The sequence below is a fragment of the Artemia sp. Qi Xiang Cuo genome, chromosome 8, assembly GCF_049724085.1.
Source record: "Artemia sp. Qi Xiang Cuo chromosome 8, ASM4972408v1, whole genome shotgun sequence".
In the NCBI taxonomy this organism is placed as follows: domain Eukaryota; kingdom Metazoa; phylum Arthropoda; class Branchiopoda; order Anostraca; family Artemiidae; genus Artemia; species Artemia sp. Qi Xiang Cuo.
Window position 1 is genome coordinate 21568227 of NC_142801.1, and position 15879 is coordinate 21584105.

Here is a 15879-nt window from a genome sequence, read left to right on the forward strand (position 1 = left end):
GATTATATCTTCTGTAAAGAGGAAGGTTTTCAAAAGATTAGGATGGAGGATGAGCGTGCGTAGCTGTGTTGGCCTCAGGCGGCTTGGTGCTGTGGTGAGTTGTTAGTAGTAATAGTAGTAGGTTATTTTGCGACTAAAATACATATGACCCCGCTTCTCTAAAGATTTTCCTTCGATTTTTCCTTGAGCGTAGCTAGGGATTATTCCTAGGGGAGCAAACAACCAAGGATAAGAGTAAGTCAAATATACCCATTCTATCTAACTCTTAGTCAGCATTACGGTGGATGGCACCACCTGGGGGGGGGGATAGGTCCTACTAGAATTTTTGTCTTCCTTAGATAATGAAAAAAAAATTGCTCCCCTATTTTAGATTTTGAAAAACACGTTTGTTTTCTCCCCCCTAAATTTTCCCCAATTAACACCACGGCTTTGTACTCACCGCAAGGATTTTTCTATGGAGGAGACAGTGATTTTTCTAAGGAGACACTTCCTCCCCCTCCCTTCCATCACTGTCTCGTAGCTAACCTATAAATTTTCCATGGTGTTTAATCTAAAGTTAGCAAACCGTTTACAACACACTTTTCCATCCGGCATTTAATTCGAAACATTGTTGCTTTTATCTGTAATACCCAGCTAGCCCAGTTACTTATAAAAACTTTTACTATCAGTGTCATTAATGTAACTCCGGGGTTGAATGACTTATTGAGCACTTTCTTGGTTCTTGTTTGTTTGTTTACACTTGCTAATGCTCATTATTTATTTGCAAAGATATATGCAACATTAAGTACGAAATAGAAATTTGTTAGGATGAAAATTTTGCATGGTTAACAATTATCCTTGATAGGGCAAAACAAGTTATACCACTATGGCAGAACTGGGGTTTTATCCTAATAACTTCTTTGGCCCAAATGTTTTAGCTCTGAAAGGGAAGGGCAAGGGAGGCACAACCATAGAGGGAGGCACAAGGACAAGAGAGGATTTCCCCTCTCGAAATATCCGAATTTTTATAATTATTTCTGTAGTGTCCTATGTTTTTTCATTTAAATAGACCGTTTTTTCTTTCTTTGGGCTCGCCTTCAGTATGTCCTACCCAAGTAAAATTTATTTACTTGGCTACCCAAGTAAATTTATTATTCACAGGCTTTGTCTCTTCTTTTCAAATCAATAAAACAAACATGTAGACACAGCTCCTTCGGATTACCTAATTTGGACTAAAATATCGTATTAATAGGTGAAAGCTTCTAGGGAAAAGTATTTAAAGTAAAAGAACTGGGGTTTTATCCTAATAGCTTCTTTGGCCCAAATGTTTTAGCTCTGAAAGGGAAGGGCAAGGGAGGCACAACCATAGAGGGAGGCGCAAGGGCAAGAGAGGCTTTCCCCTCTCGAAATATCCCAATTTTTACAATTATTTCTGTAGTTTCCTATGTTTTTTCATTTAAATAGACTGTTTTTTCTTTCTTTGGGCTCGCCTTCAGTATGTCCTACCCAAGTAAAATTTATTTACTTTGTTACCCAAGTAAATTTTATTCAGAGGCTTTTTCTCTTCTTTTCAAATCGATAAAACAAACATGTAGACACACAGCTCCTTCGGATTACCTAATTTGGACTAAAATATCGTATTAATAAGTGAAAGCTTCTAGGGAAAAGTATTTAAAGTAAAAAAAAACTTGTTTGGTGCAGCGCATCCAACCCGTATCCCCTATCCATCCAGCGGTATCCTCAAAATGAGTATTCTATCAAATCCATCTGTTATATCCAGGACTCTTGAAATGTCTTCCACCACGAAATATACTATAAACAAGCCCCTGGGGTAGTGGAGGCTGACAGTTTCATTCCACTAAGAAACTAAGAAAATTAAAAAGGTAAACATGTTATACTTTGAAAAAGTTGATAATCTGCCACGACCGTGGGAATTCAAGTCGGACAGATTGGGGGGGGGGGGGGGATCAAAAATGTGAAAGAAAGTCATTTAGTAGGATACAGTAGAATAAGAATCGTCATATTGATTGATGGGGGTGGAAAATTTGTTTTCATTCGTAAACCAAGAAAATTAAAGGGCAAATAATTTATAATTCGAAAAATACGGCTTTGACTCTCGGGAGAAATTTTAAATAATCAGTTGACCAGTGGTACATCAGGTCCTGTTTTTAATAGCCTTACGCCATAAATTTTATTTAAAAAAACTGGCAAAAAAGATCCCCTCTCTATAAAATTTGGTGGGCACACATGCTTAACGTTGATTGGCTCAAGTACTAATTTAAACCACTTAAAAATAATGCTAAGCAGAAAATTTAACCTCCTGCAATATCAAAAATAAAGCTTTATCAAAAAAGTCTGACAAGTTTTTTTTATGGTCAGAGAGATATGAAAAAAAGGTATTTTTGTTGGAAAATTAGTGTTTCTTTTTTAATACAAAACTTACCTTATTTTGTCTCCAAGCGGATGTAGCTTTAACTTTCTCGTCCGAAAAGGGGCATTGCATTGCTATGATCCAAGGATATTTGTGTGTTGCTTAGAAGTAAGTATTACAAATTTATGGTTTCTAAGATTCGTTCCTTTGCAACCAGTACAACCAAATTTATAGTTCCCAACTAGGGGACGAAGCTTCGCTCGGTGAAATAACAGTTTCTTTGGTCCTTTTCAGAAAATAACTTTGAAATCACTTCATTTTTTTTACTTTCAGACTAAATTTTTTAAGTCTCTTTCAGAAAATAACTTTAAAATCATTTCATTTTATTCGCTGCAAAGAGTAAAACCATTAGGGTATTGGATGTCTGGGTATTGTCATTAGGGTATTTTCGACGTCATTCACATGGAAAATGCTTTTCCACATTAACTTTCCCAAAGTCGTGACCTATCTAGATAGTTTTTTTTCGCACCAGGAAACGAAAAATTATCTTATTCCGAAGAATCATTTTAAATGAACAATAGACAAAGACCCAAGCTTGATCCCCGCCCCCCGCCCCGTTAACAAATCATTATCGTAATTTTGCTGTTGCAATGCGTAACGTTTAGTGTCAGGCAATGAAGTACCTAAGATTCACTTCATAGCTGAAGCTCGGAACAAACTGATTTGTCAACAAACAAATATGTTTCAAAACTCATCCATCTTACTCTCAGGACTTTCAACCTACAAGTGTCTCTAATTTCAGTCAGCAATTATCTTATTTCGAAAATCTTATTAAATGAACAATAGTCATCGAGCTTGGTCCCCCGTTATGCAAATTATTATTGTAATTTTGGCTACCGCAATGCGTAGCGTTTAATTCGAAGCAATGAAGGATTTAAGACTCACTTCATAGCTGAAGCTCGGGACATTCATATTAAATCTGAAACAATTTCAACGATGAAAAAGACGGGGTGTTCCCATTTGAGCGCTTTCCCATTTGAGCGCCACGGAATTTTGTTCCATTTGAGCGCCATGGAATTTTGTTCCCATTTGAGCGCCACGGAGTACCATTTGAGCGCCAAACCCAAAATTGTGATTTTGCGGTGGATGAAGCGTGGTTTGCTGCCACATTGACCTGTAGAAATATTTATTGCCACGAAGACAACGAACAAAACTGAGGATTTTATTGGGTCAATGGTTGTGAAAATAACTTCCATTTATAGTATTATAAACTAAGTAAATATATATAGTATTTATGTATACCATATATATTTACTACTAAAGGTATATACAGGTACTTATGCATTATGCGGTATCCACCGCTATATACTGTATGAGGAAAACAGACATGAAGACCCGTCGGTAAATTTTTCGCAGTTGATATTATTGACATAAGAATAAAGTAAACATACCACTCGATACCTTTTTTATGCTCTTTCCAAATAGAATAATCATTTTTTCTGATATGAATTTTACCTCCACCCCTATATATACCAATTCAGGGTATATATTTGCACATTAGGGGGGGGGTAAATTTTATTTCTGATGTAAATGGGAGGAAAGTTAAGAATTGACCCCCACCCCCCTACTTTGCACATATATACCCTGGATTGGTATACCTAGGGGTGGGGGTAAAATTCATTTCCGACAAAAATGATTATTATATTTGGAAAGAGCCTAAAAAAGGCATCGAGTGGTGTGTTTACTTTATTCGTAAGTCAATAATATGATTTGCGAAAAATTTACCTGATCACCTAGCTATATCACCTAACATACGCAAAATATTATCTGGCGCTCAAATGGGACACAACTGAACTAATTAAAATACGGCGCGCAAATGGGAAATTCCCATTTGCGCGCCATGGCGCTCAAATGGGAAAGCGCTCAAATGGGATACACCCAAAAAGACTAACCTTTCAGTTGCGTTTGGATCGAAGTTCATGTGTTGATTTTTTCCGAATAGTACAAAAAACTCAAAAAACTAGCTCCTCTACTCCCTCTCCCCCCCCCAATTTAGACAAATTATTCTAATTGAGCTCCATCCTGGTTATACCCACCCCAAAAACATTTTTATTGCATTTATTAAAAGCTCAATAAATTAGCTAGCGGGTTTCTGGTCAGCCGAAATTCTTTCCTTACACCTTATTTAGAAACACTGTGGCTCTGGCTGATAGCCTAAATGGTTACCAAGGCTACTGACATCCTTAGCTACTAACAACGGAAAACTGCCTAGAGACATTCCAGTTGTAAATTTGCTCCAGTGCAGGAAGGGTGTAGCTACTGAAGGTAACTGTTGATGATTCATTATTATAATAATAGTTGATAAAGGAGTAGCGTAGGGCAGAAATCAGACAGGAAGAAAATAAATATACCATTAGATTCTACTTTCAATACTCTTTTCATGTATAATGGCTGCCATTGCAGTGTATTTTAATGGGGCCAAATAGGCCTATAGGCTAGCCCTAGGTATGCAGGCCTACAATTTTTTCCACTATCCATTATTTTTTTTTGCAGATGGGCTTTTATATTTGGTCCCATTAGTGGGTCAAAATTAGCTAAATTAGTCACATGGAGAATCCAATGGGATTTTTTTTTTCGTATCTGATTTCTGTCCTAGCCTATGCAGCACTGGGTCCATACCTTTAGCCTAGGCTACCCAAAAGCTAACCTACGCTAGTAGCGGTCTTAGGCACCATAATATGGGGGGCAGGGTTTACCACAGCTATATGACGAATTTGGTATCAGCAAGGCCGTTCTTAGGAGGGAGGGGCATTCGGGTCAGCTGTCCCGGGTGCATAGCTTGGAAAGGGTGGCTACGGCTGGGAGATTGCCCACTTTGATCAACTTTTTCACTTTGATTCGGCTTTTTTCTTATATTTGCATCAGGAGGGGGCGCTGTAATCAATTTTTCCCTGGACATCACCAGCCCCAGGATCAGCTCTGGATATCAGAATTTTGAGGAGAAGGGCAATTGTCCCAACCCACCTGCCCAGTCCTGGAACCGCTAGTCTGATAATTACAGGTTTCTATAGTAGCCTAGGCTAGGCTAGTAATAGTCCATCACTTGTGAATTTAATTTTTAACTTTTCTCGGCTAGTGAACTGCATTTATAGCCTACACTTAGCCTAGGCTCATGGCCCATTGAAGCCACGGCTCATAGACATTAGGAGGGGGGAGTAGGAAGCTGACGTTTTTACTTAATGACATTTCTGGCATGCGCGTCAATTCATGATTATGTAGTGGGGAGGAGGCAAAATGTGTTTTTTAAAATCTGAGGGAGGGAATTTTGTTGTTTTTCCGATTTATTCAATGAAAACTGCGAAAAGTATTTTCGAATAAAAATACCAAAACAAGTTTTTTTTTTATCTAAGGGGAGTGATTGTCTCCAACTGACGTAGCCTTACTTCCATGCTCCAAAGGGTTTCTACGAAGCACCAAAGGTGTTTGGGTACAAGTGAAAATCTATGGTAGGCCTAATCGTAGCTCAAGATTATTTTTCTGAGTAAGAACTACAATAACAGAAGCATCCTCAGCTTCCCTCGTGGGCAGGGGCGATCCGAGGGGGCGGGGAGGCCCCCCCTCCAAATTTGTTGGCATTCAGTAAAATTTTCGGCGAAGGCGAAAATTTTGGCAGACATTTTGCAAAATTGCCCGGAATTTAGCAAAATTCTTGATTTCTGCAGAAAATTCGGCATAAATGAGGTAGCGATTCGGTAAAATTTACGAAGATCGTCCCCGACAATAGCATGAGCCTCAGGACGCCCCCGCTCATGGGGACAGGGTGCAATGTTTGGGGAACAGGGGCATGACTGCCATCTCAATACTTTATGAATGGAAAAATTTACCAAAAATGAAACCAATGCCCCTCTATGCCCTGGATGATTCATGGAAATTCCATTAATTGATTTCATGTTCCCAGTTCTTGAGAAACCACCGTTTTGGGAGGGGAAGGGACCGAGACAGGAACTTGACATCTTGATTTGCGAGGCAATAATTTAAGTTGTGGATATATTACTGAAATTTTCATTCGTTAACGCTATAGCCAGGGGCGAATTTCCAACATTTTTATTGAGAGGGCAAGAGGGGTCCATATCCGGATAGTCGAGGGGTATGAGATATATAATAATTTTGGTACTGTTCTATTAGCTGTAAAACATGGAAGATATTGTATAGCGAACATGATAAAATAAACTAGTTAAGCAGGTTCTTTCAATAGAGAATTCCTATGCTGAGCATTGCAAAAAGTGGTTTCTCACTCCGTCTACAATATTTAAACCTATTTTTTTTGGGGTTGAGGGTCAAAACAAGGTACCTAGGTTAGGCTAAGTATTTAATATATGCTATGCTTTACCCCCACCACCCTAATGCGCAAATGTATAGCCGAAATTTGATTCTAAACTATTATATTTTTATCCTGTTTTGTTTTATTTCATTAGCATTAACCAATCTTCACTTCTCGCGTGTTTTACAGCTAATAGAACAGTACCATAATTTTTTATCCACATTCCTGAAGGGACTGCTCCCTCTTGCCCCCGCCCCCCCAAACGACGCCCCTGGTTATAACCAGCTGATCCGGCACATAACCGCTCTTCTAAAGGCGTACAGTTTTTTTTGAACAATTGACATGGCTTAAACGAATAATAACGTTTGATTGTATTTGTAGCCAAATAACATTAGGGGCTCGTATTTCAGCAGTTGTTTTTTGTACTTATTGTAAAATTTCATTATCTGCTCATTTCAAAACTTCACAGTTATGATGGTGGCAAAATATTTAGGAGCCTGCTAAACTTATCGTGAGTTGCTAAAGGGATTTTGGCAACAAAAATAATTTGTTCATCTATATGCTTCTCTCTTTATTGACTGCTAATAAAAATGCAATGCGAAACACTCAAAAAGTTTTTATTTCCTTTTTCTTAGCTAAATAACATTTAGAAATAAAAATATTACCGTTAGATGGTATTGTTAACTTTGGCGATAAACCTTAAAGAACGAATTAAAAATAGGACGTAGTAGGGGTTGTTGACTTTAAGAAATAAGGTACATCAATTGATGCGTGTCAAACCTGGCGAAGTTGTGCCAGGTGTTATTGGGGCCATGCCACGCGTGGTATAACTATGCCACGTGTGGTAATGCCGCATTTGTGGCACTCAGGGATGTAAAACATGAAATGAGACAAAAACGTGGCCAATTTCTGTTTAATACTTAGCCTATATGTAAGAACTTATAAGTTTTGCAAGTCTATCATCCACCGTGCAGACCGAGAAAGAAACAAAGTAAAGTTAAAAGTGTATAACCTTTTACTATATACTTTCTATAGCCTAGAATAAAAGGTCATCTTCCAGAATCAGAAGTGTCTATCGGGAAGCAGAAGTGAGGGGAATTGCCCCCTCGATTTTTAAAAGTATCTCGTTTTCGTATTTTCACTATATTTAATAAACAAACAAAAATACCTCCCCTATAGTTCTAGAAAAAACTTCTCATGTTCATGAAACAAAAGTCGAAAAAATCCTTGCCCGAATAAATTTTCGTAAATTGGCTGCACTACCCCATATTCCAGCATCCATAACACAATGGAACTGTAAATTATGCCAAGTATTTTCCCGGACTGTACTGTACTTTTCGAATTCATAATACGCTGAATAATAATAATAATAAAAAAACAACCTGTAACTTACATCGGGCAAGGGGCCTTCTCGCGGAGTTACTTGGTAATTTTCTATATCGATAAGCCACTTATCGTGCTCCCTAAATAAATCATATTCAGTTTGTTTAAAATAATGACGAACATTCTCCTCAACCCCACTTAGAATTAGTTTCTGCTTTGACATCTTCTTATTAATCTCTAACGATTTCACCATTTTTAAATATTTCGTTCTAGCCTAATCTAAGTTCATCAGTATGTTTTATATGGAGCTATGCCTGGTCCCATAAAAGGAGTCGGAGGGGACTGGATCGTAATTGCGAAAGCAATGATTATTGTACTTGACAATCATTGAAGGGGTAGCCGAAGGATATGTTTATTTTTTTCTATCTGATTTCTATCCTGTAGGAAAAATTGTCCCATCTATGCTTTAAATGCCCATTCACAATGAAATTTCTACTAATACTGAGATTTAGCCAGCGTTAATTTGAACCAATCAGGTTTTTCGCAGAATTTTCTGAATGGCTAAAAAATATCATTGAAATTTCTGATTGGCTCAAAGTAGCGTTGGCTAAACGTTGGTAGTAGTAAAATCTCAATGTGAATGGGCCCGAAGGAAAATCTTATCTTGTCTCAAGATATTCACACTTATTTCCTTCTTTTGTCAATTGATGATTGCCAGAAACCCGGATTTTATGCTATGAAATATACGTTTGTATTAAGAGCTAGCCCTTGATCAAAGTAGAATTGAATATACGTAACAAACCCAAAACGCATTTTTCACTTTTCAGGCTCGTCTGTATCATTCACATAATGTTGCGAAACCTTTTGAGCTGCCAGAGTTGAAATTATATTAAACCTAGCGTATTGTTAACTATCATAAAATTTATTGGTTGGCCGTGCTGATGGTGCGTTCACACTGCGACGTAAGAGCCTTTAACACTAGCATCGATTAAGATTTTATGTTGTGTTATGGAATCTCACGGAGCAAAATCTGTCCTTAACCTTGGCAGTGCCAAGTAGACTGGAGCTCTGGATAGAATTTTACGTACGCAAGTTTATGTTACGCTATGGGAATTTTGTTCCGCTTAGTCAATTTTGAAAATAGATAAACTTTTTCTAGAAACCCTTTCACACTTGATCCAAAAAAACGTACCATAAATTCTTAACTCAATTTTATGTCATCCTTGTGTGAAAGGTTACACTAAATGTGACAAAAACCACTTAGCATAGAATATCATATGTGTAGTATGAAAGTCGCTTAAGAAAGTTCCTTTTACACTAGGCTAACCTAATCATAATCGGCTAGTCAGTCATAATCTTTGTCTTCGACTAAAATCATCACAATCATCATAAGCAAGTCATTCAAAAATGAAAAGTGTGGAATGGGGATGGAGATTCAAGCTTTGACCAAGCATGAAAGGCTTTCTAAGAAAAGTTTACAAATTTATTTTCAAAACTTATTAGTCACTCATCCAGAAATTCCATTTTGTTGCTGCTATGCTGAACTTTTCCATCATAACTAGACCCCGACGCCGCGCCGATGAGGGAAGACCGGAAGCGGCGGGGCCAAAAACAGCGCGCCACGGCGCGCCGCCGGTAAGATGTTGGCGATGCGCCTTCGGCGCGATCAATATTGACCGCAAACATTAATGCTTTCATCAGTCTTTCTCAAATCACAGCTTAAATTTACAACAGATTTGAGCCTATTCATGAGTTCAAAAATTAACAAGTCGCTGGCTGGAAACTGGTCTTCTTCGTTATTCATCAAGAGAAGTAGAAATCTGATAGAAACGAAATGGCTGTGGTGTTTCAGAACCCTTGCATAATACGAGTAGTTGAAGTATCTATTAGCTATGTATTCTTAACATAAATAAGTATCAAAATTAATAGTTTTTTTCATCGAGCATTACTACATACAAAACTTAAAATAAAGTGTTACAAAATTCGTCAGTTATTTGGGTAAAAACTTCGAATATAACTTTGAACTTAGAAGCTTAATTTTTTCATAATGCCCTTTGCCTATATCTGTTTTATCACCTTTAAAAAAGTTGAAATGGGCGACTTTGATATTGATTGTTTTTTTTGCTCTTTTGGATTCCTAAAAAGGCTTCTTGTATTACAAACTGGTTTTTAATAACAATTTAAAAAAAATACATTTTAAAGTTTTTTTTGGCTTCTTTATAGAATATATGACATGTAGGATAATGCTTAACTGCTGCTTTTTTTTATTGGTTTTGGTAGCTCTGTTGGATATTATTATTTTTTTTCTTTTGGGGATTCATTCCAAATTATAAACAGTTAAATACTTAATATCAGTAAAATTATAAACTGCATCTAAAAGGAGTAAATTTATCAAATTGAAAAATACATGATGAACACTTCACATGAGAACACTTCAGTTACAATGAAACAACAAACACTTAATGGTTTATTCGGTATGAAGAAAAATGAAGTGCCAGCTATTTTCTTAGGTAAAAAATGAAAAGCTCATCCGTTTTAAATGTAATTAAATGAAATAATATGCAGACTGAAATACCTCCAGAAAGATGTTGAGATTTTCATCCTAGTTCGTCACTTTTAATCCAAGCAAAATATTAGGATACTTAATATCAGTTATTGAGTTTAAGCTTTGATTTCCAAATGCTCACAAAAATTACCAAATTTAAGAAAGTCGCAACAATAAGTCACCTGTGGTCAAAATACTCAAAGACTCCTCTTTGATCCCCACCCAGGCTCAAAGCTTCTGTTATGGTCATTTCCATGGAAATCTCCTAAGAGTTTCTTTTTAAAATAGCTTTCAAGCGTAGTTAGGGGTATTTAGCCTTTTTGCTTTTCTTCAAGTGTTGTATTATTCAAAATGTTACATTTCTTATATTTGTGCATATTTTTGGTAATCATTTGTGGGGTGATCGAATTTTTTAGACCACTGTAGATACGCAAGAACGTTGCAACATCTAGTACCCTGAGGTCATAAGACTGTCAAAGACTCCTCCTTGAGCCTCCCAAATTGAAAGCTTTAATTATGACCTGGCCTTTTAATGTAACTTGGGCACTGGACCAAGGGCGCCATTGTCACTCGAGCGCAACGTTAGGTGGGGATGTCGATGTCGCTTTCGTTACACCAATTCGTTTTAATGTGAATCTGTCTGGTACTTATGAATGAATGTTTTCAAAGTGAACCAGTTTCATCAATAAGAAAAAAAACGGGTTAGACGCATATGTCCCTTTCCCTTTGGACGACAAAACCATTCAAGTGCTGTATCAAGTATAACTCACGAAAATCTTGTTAATTTTTGTCAACTTTTCAACTTTTTGGCATCCCTGCTTTCAATAAAAAAATCAAGGTACTATCACTTAAATATAATAACTCCCTATGCCCCCCCCTCTCTGGATACCATCTTGATAGGATACCGTCTCTGCTTTAAATACAAAAAACAATTAACTTATTGGCACCACTGCTTTAAAAAAAAATAGAGGTATAATCATTTAAAAATGATAGCTCACTACCCCTCCCCCTCCACTGGATACCACCTTGATGGGATGCCGTCTCGGCTTTAAATAAAGAAAAATTAACTTTTTAGGATCCCTGATTTCAATAAAGAAAGTTTCGAGATATTTTTATTTAAATTTAATATCTCCCTACCCCTTCAGTATACCACCTTGATAGGATACCGTCTCAGCCTTCATTAGAAAAATATTAACTAGGTCATAACATGGTTCAAACAAACACGCAAAATAACGTTAAACAGCCTAGTATTCCTTGAAAAAAAAAAATTGAGGGTATGAGTAAAGGGGTACAAAGACAACAACAAAAATTTCGAAATTATTAAGATATACCTCAAATTATTGGAAAACTGAGTCATAGATTCGTCGTGGCATTCAGTGAGATCCAAAGAATCTAATTAAAAGGGAGGACACACAAAAGCCAAATTAGGCCAGTAGCCTATGAGAAATTGCAAAATACCCAAGACAATGAACAAGTCCTAATGGGGGGCCCTGGGTCTATCAAAATATTTCAATGGTTTTCCAGGGACTTTGATATCATTTTCTTCTGTCTCCACTTTGAAATGAAAAAAATAATTATCTTTTTGGCATCCCTGCTTTCAATAAAAAAAAATGAGGTGTTATCATTTAAAAATGATAACCCCCTATCCCCCCCCTATAGGCAATAATTTACAATTTATTTATGAATCAAATTTTTGGAGTAACTTCCGGTTCAATCTTTATTTCCCCAACCTTGTACAAAACTTAGTCTATAGTTAACTTTTGTCTCAATAGAAGGTTTTTTTCTGGGGGGGGGGGGTAAAAATGTTTAAGAAAGAAGATTGTATTTTATATCAGGCGTTCAACAATTGAGTATTAAACATTAAGAAAATCTTATCTAAAAACAGCAAAAAAAAAAATCTGAAAACACACATTTCAGCTGTAGAAACAGTATGTCGGCTGTTTCTAAATCCAACTGAAGGCTAAAGCTGTATAGTATTGAATGCGTTCAATAGTTCTATTCCATTTGAAAATAAAATTCTTGACTACGAATGATGTAAGAAATAGTGATTAGGAAACTGCATTCGAAATGATTTAAACTCATTTCATAAAGACGATACATTTTTTGTCAACATATGAAGAACTGTGTATATTGCAATATTTGCAATTGCATACTGTATCTGTCAGGTTTTTATGCAAAGTAACAAAAGAGACGAAAATTAATGAACAAGAGAGTAGTGAAGAATTATGGTATGCAAAGTAATGTTTGGCATGGAAAGTCACTGGTGATAAATCGCTAGGGGTACCGTGATTGCGTGATTTTCGGGGATTCGGGGAACCAAATTTTTTTCGGGGTGACACATAGATTTTCGGGGAAATACCCGAAAATTTGGGGATAGTGCAAGCTCTGCTTGATTTCTAATCGGGAAAATCGAAATACTAAACCACACGAGAAGGAAAGCTCCGACCTTGCGGTTGACGCAATAAAGAATTGCCGCAAAATTAATTTGAAGTCGACCGAACGCCTCTGCCGGCGGCGACGTGCCTGCGACGCGCCGGCGGCGTTAAGACACTTTGGCGGCGTTCAACCGGGCCTTTCGTCGGCGGTCAGTCGATTCGCCGGCGTGGCGCCGGGGTCTAATCATAACATTGTCTAAGCTACCGATAAGATTTGCTTCATAAGAGTGCACAACGTAACATAAGCCTCAAGTCATGCTACTTTGAAAGGTTTTATGGTGTGGCCTAGCGTAGAAAATTACCTACGTAGTGTGAAAGCTACATTAGTCCAAATATTATTATAGCAAAGCCGTTACGAGCAACATTGGGAATGTTTCAGTTGGTCTGAACAGTTGAAAAATGGTGCTCTGTCGGAATTAAATAAAAAAAAAGAATAAGTTTTTTTTAACTGAAATCAAGGAGCAACATTAAAACTTAAAACGAACATAAATTATTCCTTATATGAAAGGGACTGTCCCCTCCTCAACGCCTCGCTCTTTACGCTAAAGTTGTTATTGTTTAAAAAAAAGTTGTGAGACAGAGTCAAACTTTAGCATAAAGAGTGAGGCGTTGAGGAGGGGACAGCCCCTTACATATGTGGAATAATTTTCGTTCGTTTTAAGTTTTAATGTTGCTCCTTACTTTCATTAAAAAAAACTTGTTTTTTGTATTTAATTTTTAAACGTTTTTGAATTAATGCAGGTTTTGATTTTGGCTTACCGTAAATGAATAATTAAAACAAAATTTGCATATTAATTTTACTTTTATTTGGTTAAATGGCTTTCTCGAAAGTTGTTTAATTTTATTTACGAACGTTTTTATTAGTAATAAATATACGTAACTTAGGAATTAATTTACATAACGAAATTCTATATTCGTATATTTTTAATACGTATAGTAGTGGGTTCACCCCCTAGTTAATACCTCGCTCTTTACGCTAAACTTCGAATTTTGTTCCAATTTTTCAAAAATGACCCCTTAATCACAAAGACTGTTAATTAGAATAAATAGCTCTTATGAAGGTACTAAAAAATCTTTGGCTTAAAGAGCGAGGTATTGAGTAGGGGGCGAACCCAATCATATACGTAATAATTTCTGTTCGTTTTAATTTTTTATGTTGTTCCTTACTTTCAGTTGAAAAACTTGTTTTTTCTTTTATTTAATTACTGATCGTTTTTTAAGTAATGCTGGGAAATCTGGCACCCCCTTCATAGCAATGTCCCTCCCCCCATGAAAACTTCATGGAAAGATCCTTCCACATAACCCCCGATCCCACCCCTCTATCAGAAAAAATCCCCCTTAACACGTCTGTATACTTTTCAATAACTAATACTATATGTCAACATTGGGTAAAGTTCATAACTCTCAGCCCTCCCCCCCGGGGACTTTGGGTGATTAAACCATCCTAAAAGAAATATTTATTATGTTTTCGACCATGCTGAACAAAATGGCTATCTCAAAATTTTGATCGGGTGACTTTGAGAAAAAAATAAGCGTGGGAGGGGGCCTAGTTGCCCTCCATTTTTTGGTCACTTAAAAAGGGCACTAGAACTTTTATTTCCCGTTCGAATAAGCCCTCCCATGATATTCTATGACTACTGGGTCGATACGATCACCCCTAGGAAAAAAACAAACAAAAAACAAATAAACACGCATCCGTGATCATTCTTCTGGCAAAAAATACAGAATTCCACATTTTTGCAGATAGTTGCTTGAAACCTCTGCAGTAGGGTTCTCTGATACGCTGAATCTGATGGTGTGATCTTCATTAAGGTTCTATAACTCTTAGGGGTGTTTTCCCCCTTTTTCGAAAATCAGGCAAATTGTCTCAGGCGCGGAACTTTTGATGGGTAAAATTAAACTTGATGAAACTTATATATTTGAAATCAGCATTAAAATCTGATTCTTTTGATGTATCTATTGGTATCAAAATTTCGTTTTTTAGAGTATCGGTTACTATTGAGCCTGGTCGCTCCTTGCTTACAGTTCGTTACCACGAACTGTTTGATTGTTGTAACATCATATATATTTCACCTATTTATTGGTTTTGACTGTCACTGGAAATGTATCCGAAATGGGGTAGACGGGCATGAATGCAGGGATTGATGTGTTTGAGGGGTGGGGGAAGACTGTTCAACTGTTGAGTGTTGGGAACATTGTAGAAACAAAAATCAATATCGTGTATAAAGTAAGGTTTCAAAAATCGTCCGAAGTTTAACTGTTTTCGGGATTGAAAAATAGAGACAAAAAACAATCTCTTCATTCAAAGAAAAATCTAAAAATATTGTACATACGTAATTACACTTATTTATGTGCGAAAGACATACTCTGGAGATCTATAAGTGCAAACGTCCTCTTTCTTTCTTCCGTCTCAAGATTTAAGGATATTTACGTCTCTGGGTCCCCAATAAAACTATCCGAAAATTTAGTATAAAAATATAATTTTGGGACATACATTCCCCCAGAAGCTTTTACCCTCTCCTCCCATCAAAACAATATCTCCATCTAAAGGTGCTACATAAAACGGATACAATTGAAGAGTTTGTGTTCCCAGTTTTTCAAATCTATTTGGAATTTTGTATTGTAGGATTTTTTTTTTGTTCGGAAAAGTAAGAAATGTTTGTGCTATTTAGTCAATTTTATGAAACTTTTAGCTATTCTTTTTTTTTTGATTTTTATCACCGAACAATATCGATTTCTTTTCTACTTTTCATTTGCAAGAAATAGTTCTGTCAAGGAGAGTGACAAATGGTACCTCTGACCTTTTAGACGTCAGATCTTGGCAATGATATTGGCCATTTGACAACGGTGCTATTTTTATTAGGTAGCCTTCCCCGTCATATCTATTCATATGCATATCTTAATC

At 36.7% G+C, this 15879-nt stretch overlaps 1 protein-coding gene across 1 annotated transcript in view; it reads left to right on the forward strand.

Moving 5' to 3' along the window:
• The first annotated feature begins 4654 nt into the window (after window positions 1–4654).
• LOC148949243 (sodium/potassium-transporting ATPase subunit alpha-B-like) overlaps window positions 4655–15879 on the forward strand; it is a 156493-nt gene continuing 145268 nt past the window's right edge. Inside the window, exon 1 of the mRNA XM_089092660.1 lies at window positions 4655–4675. The gene's annotated coding sequence lies outside the window, so the exon portion shown is untranslated. The remainder of the gene's footprint in view (window positions 4676–15879) is intronic.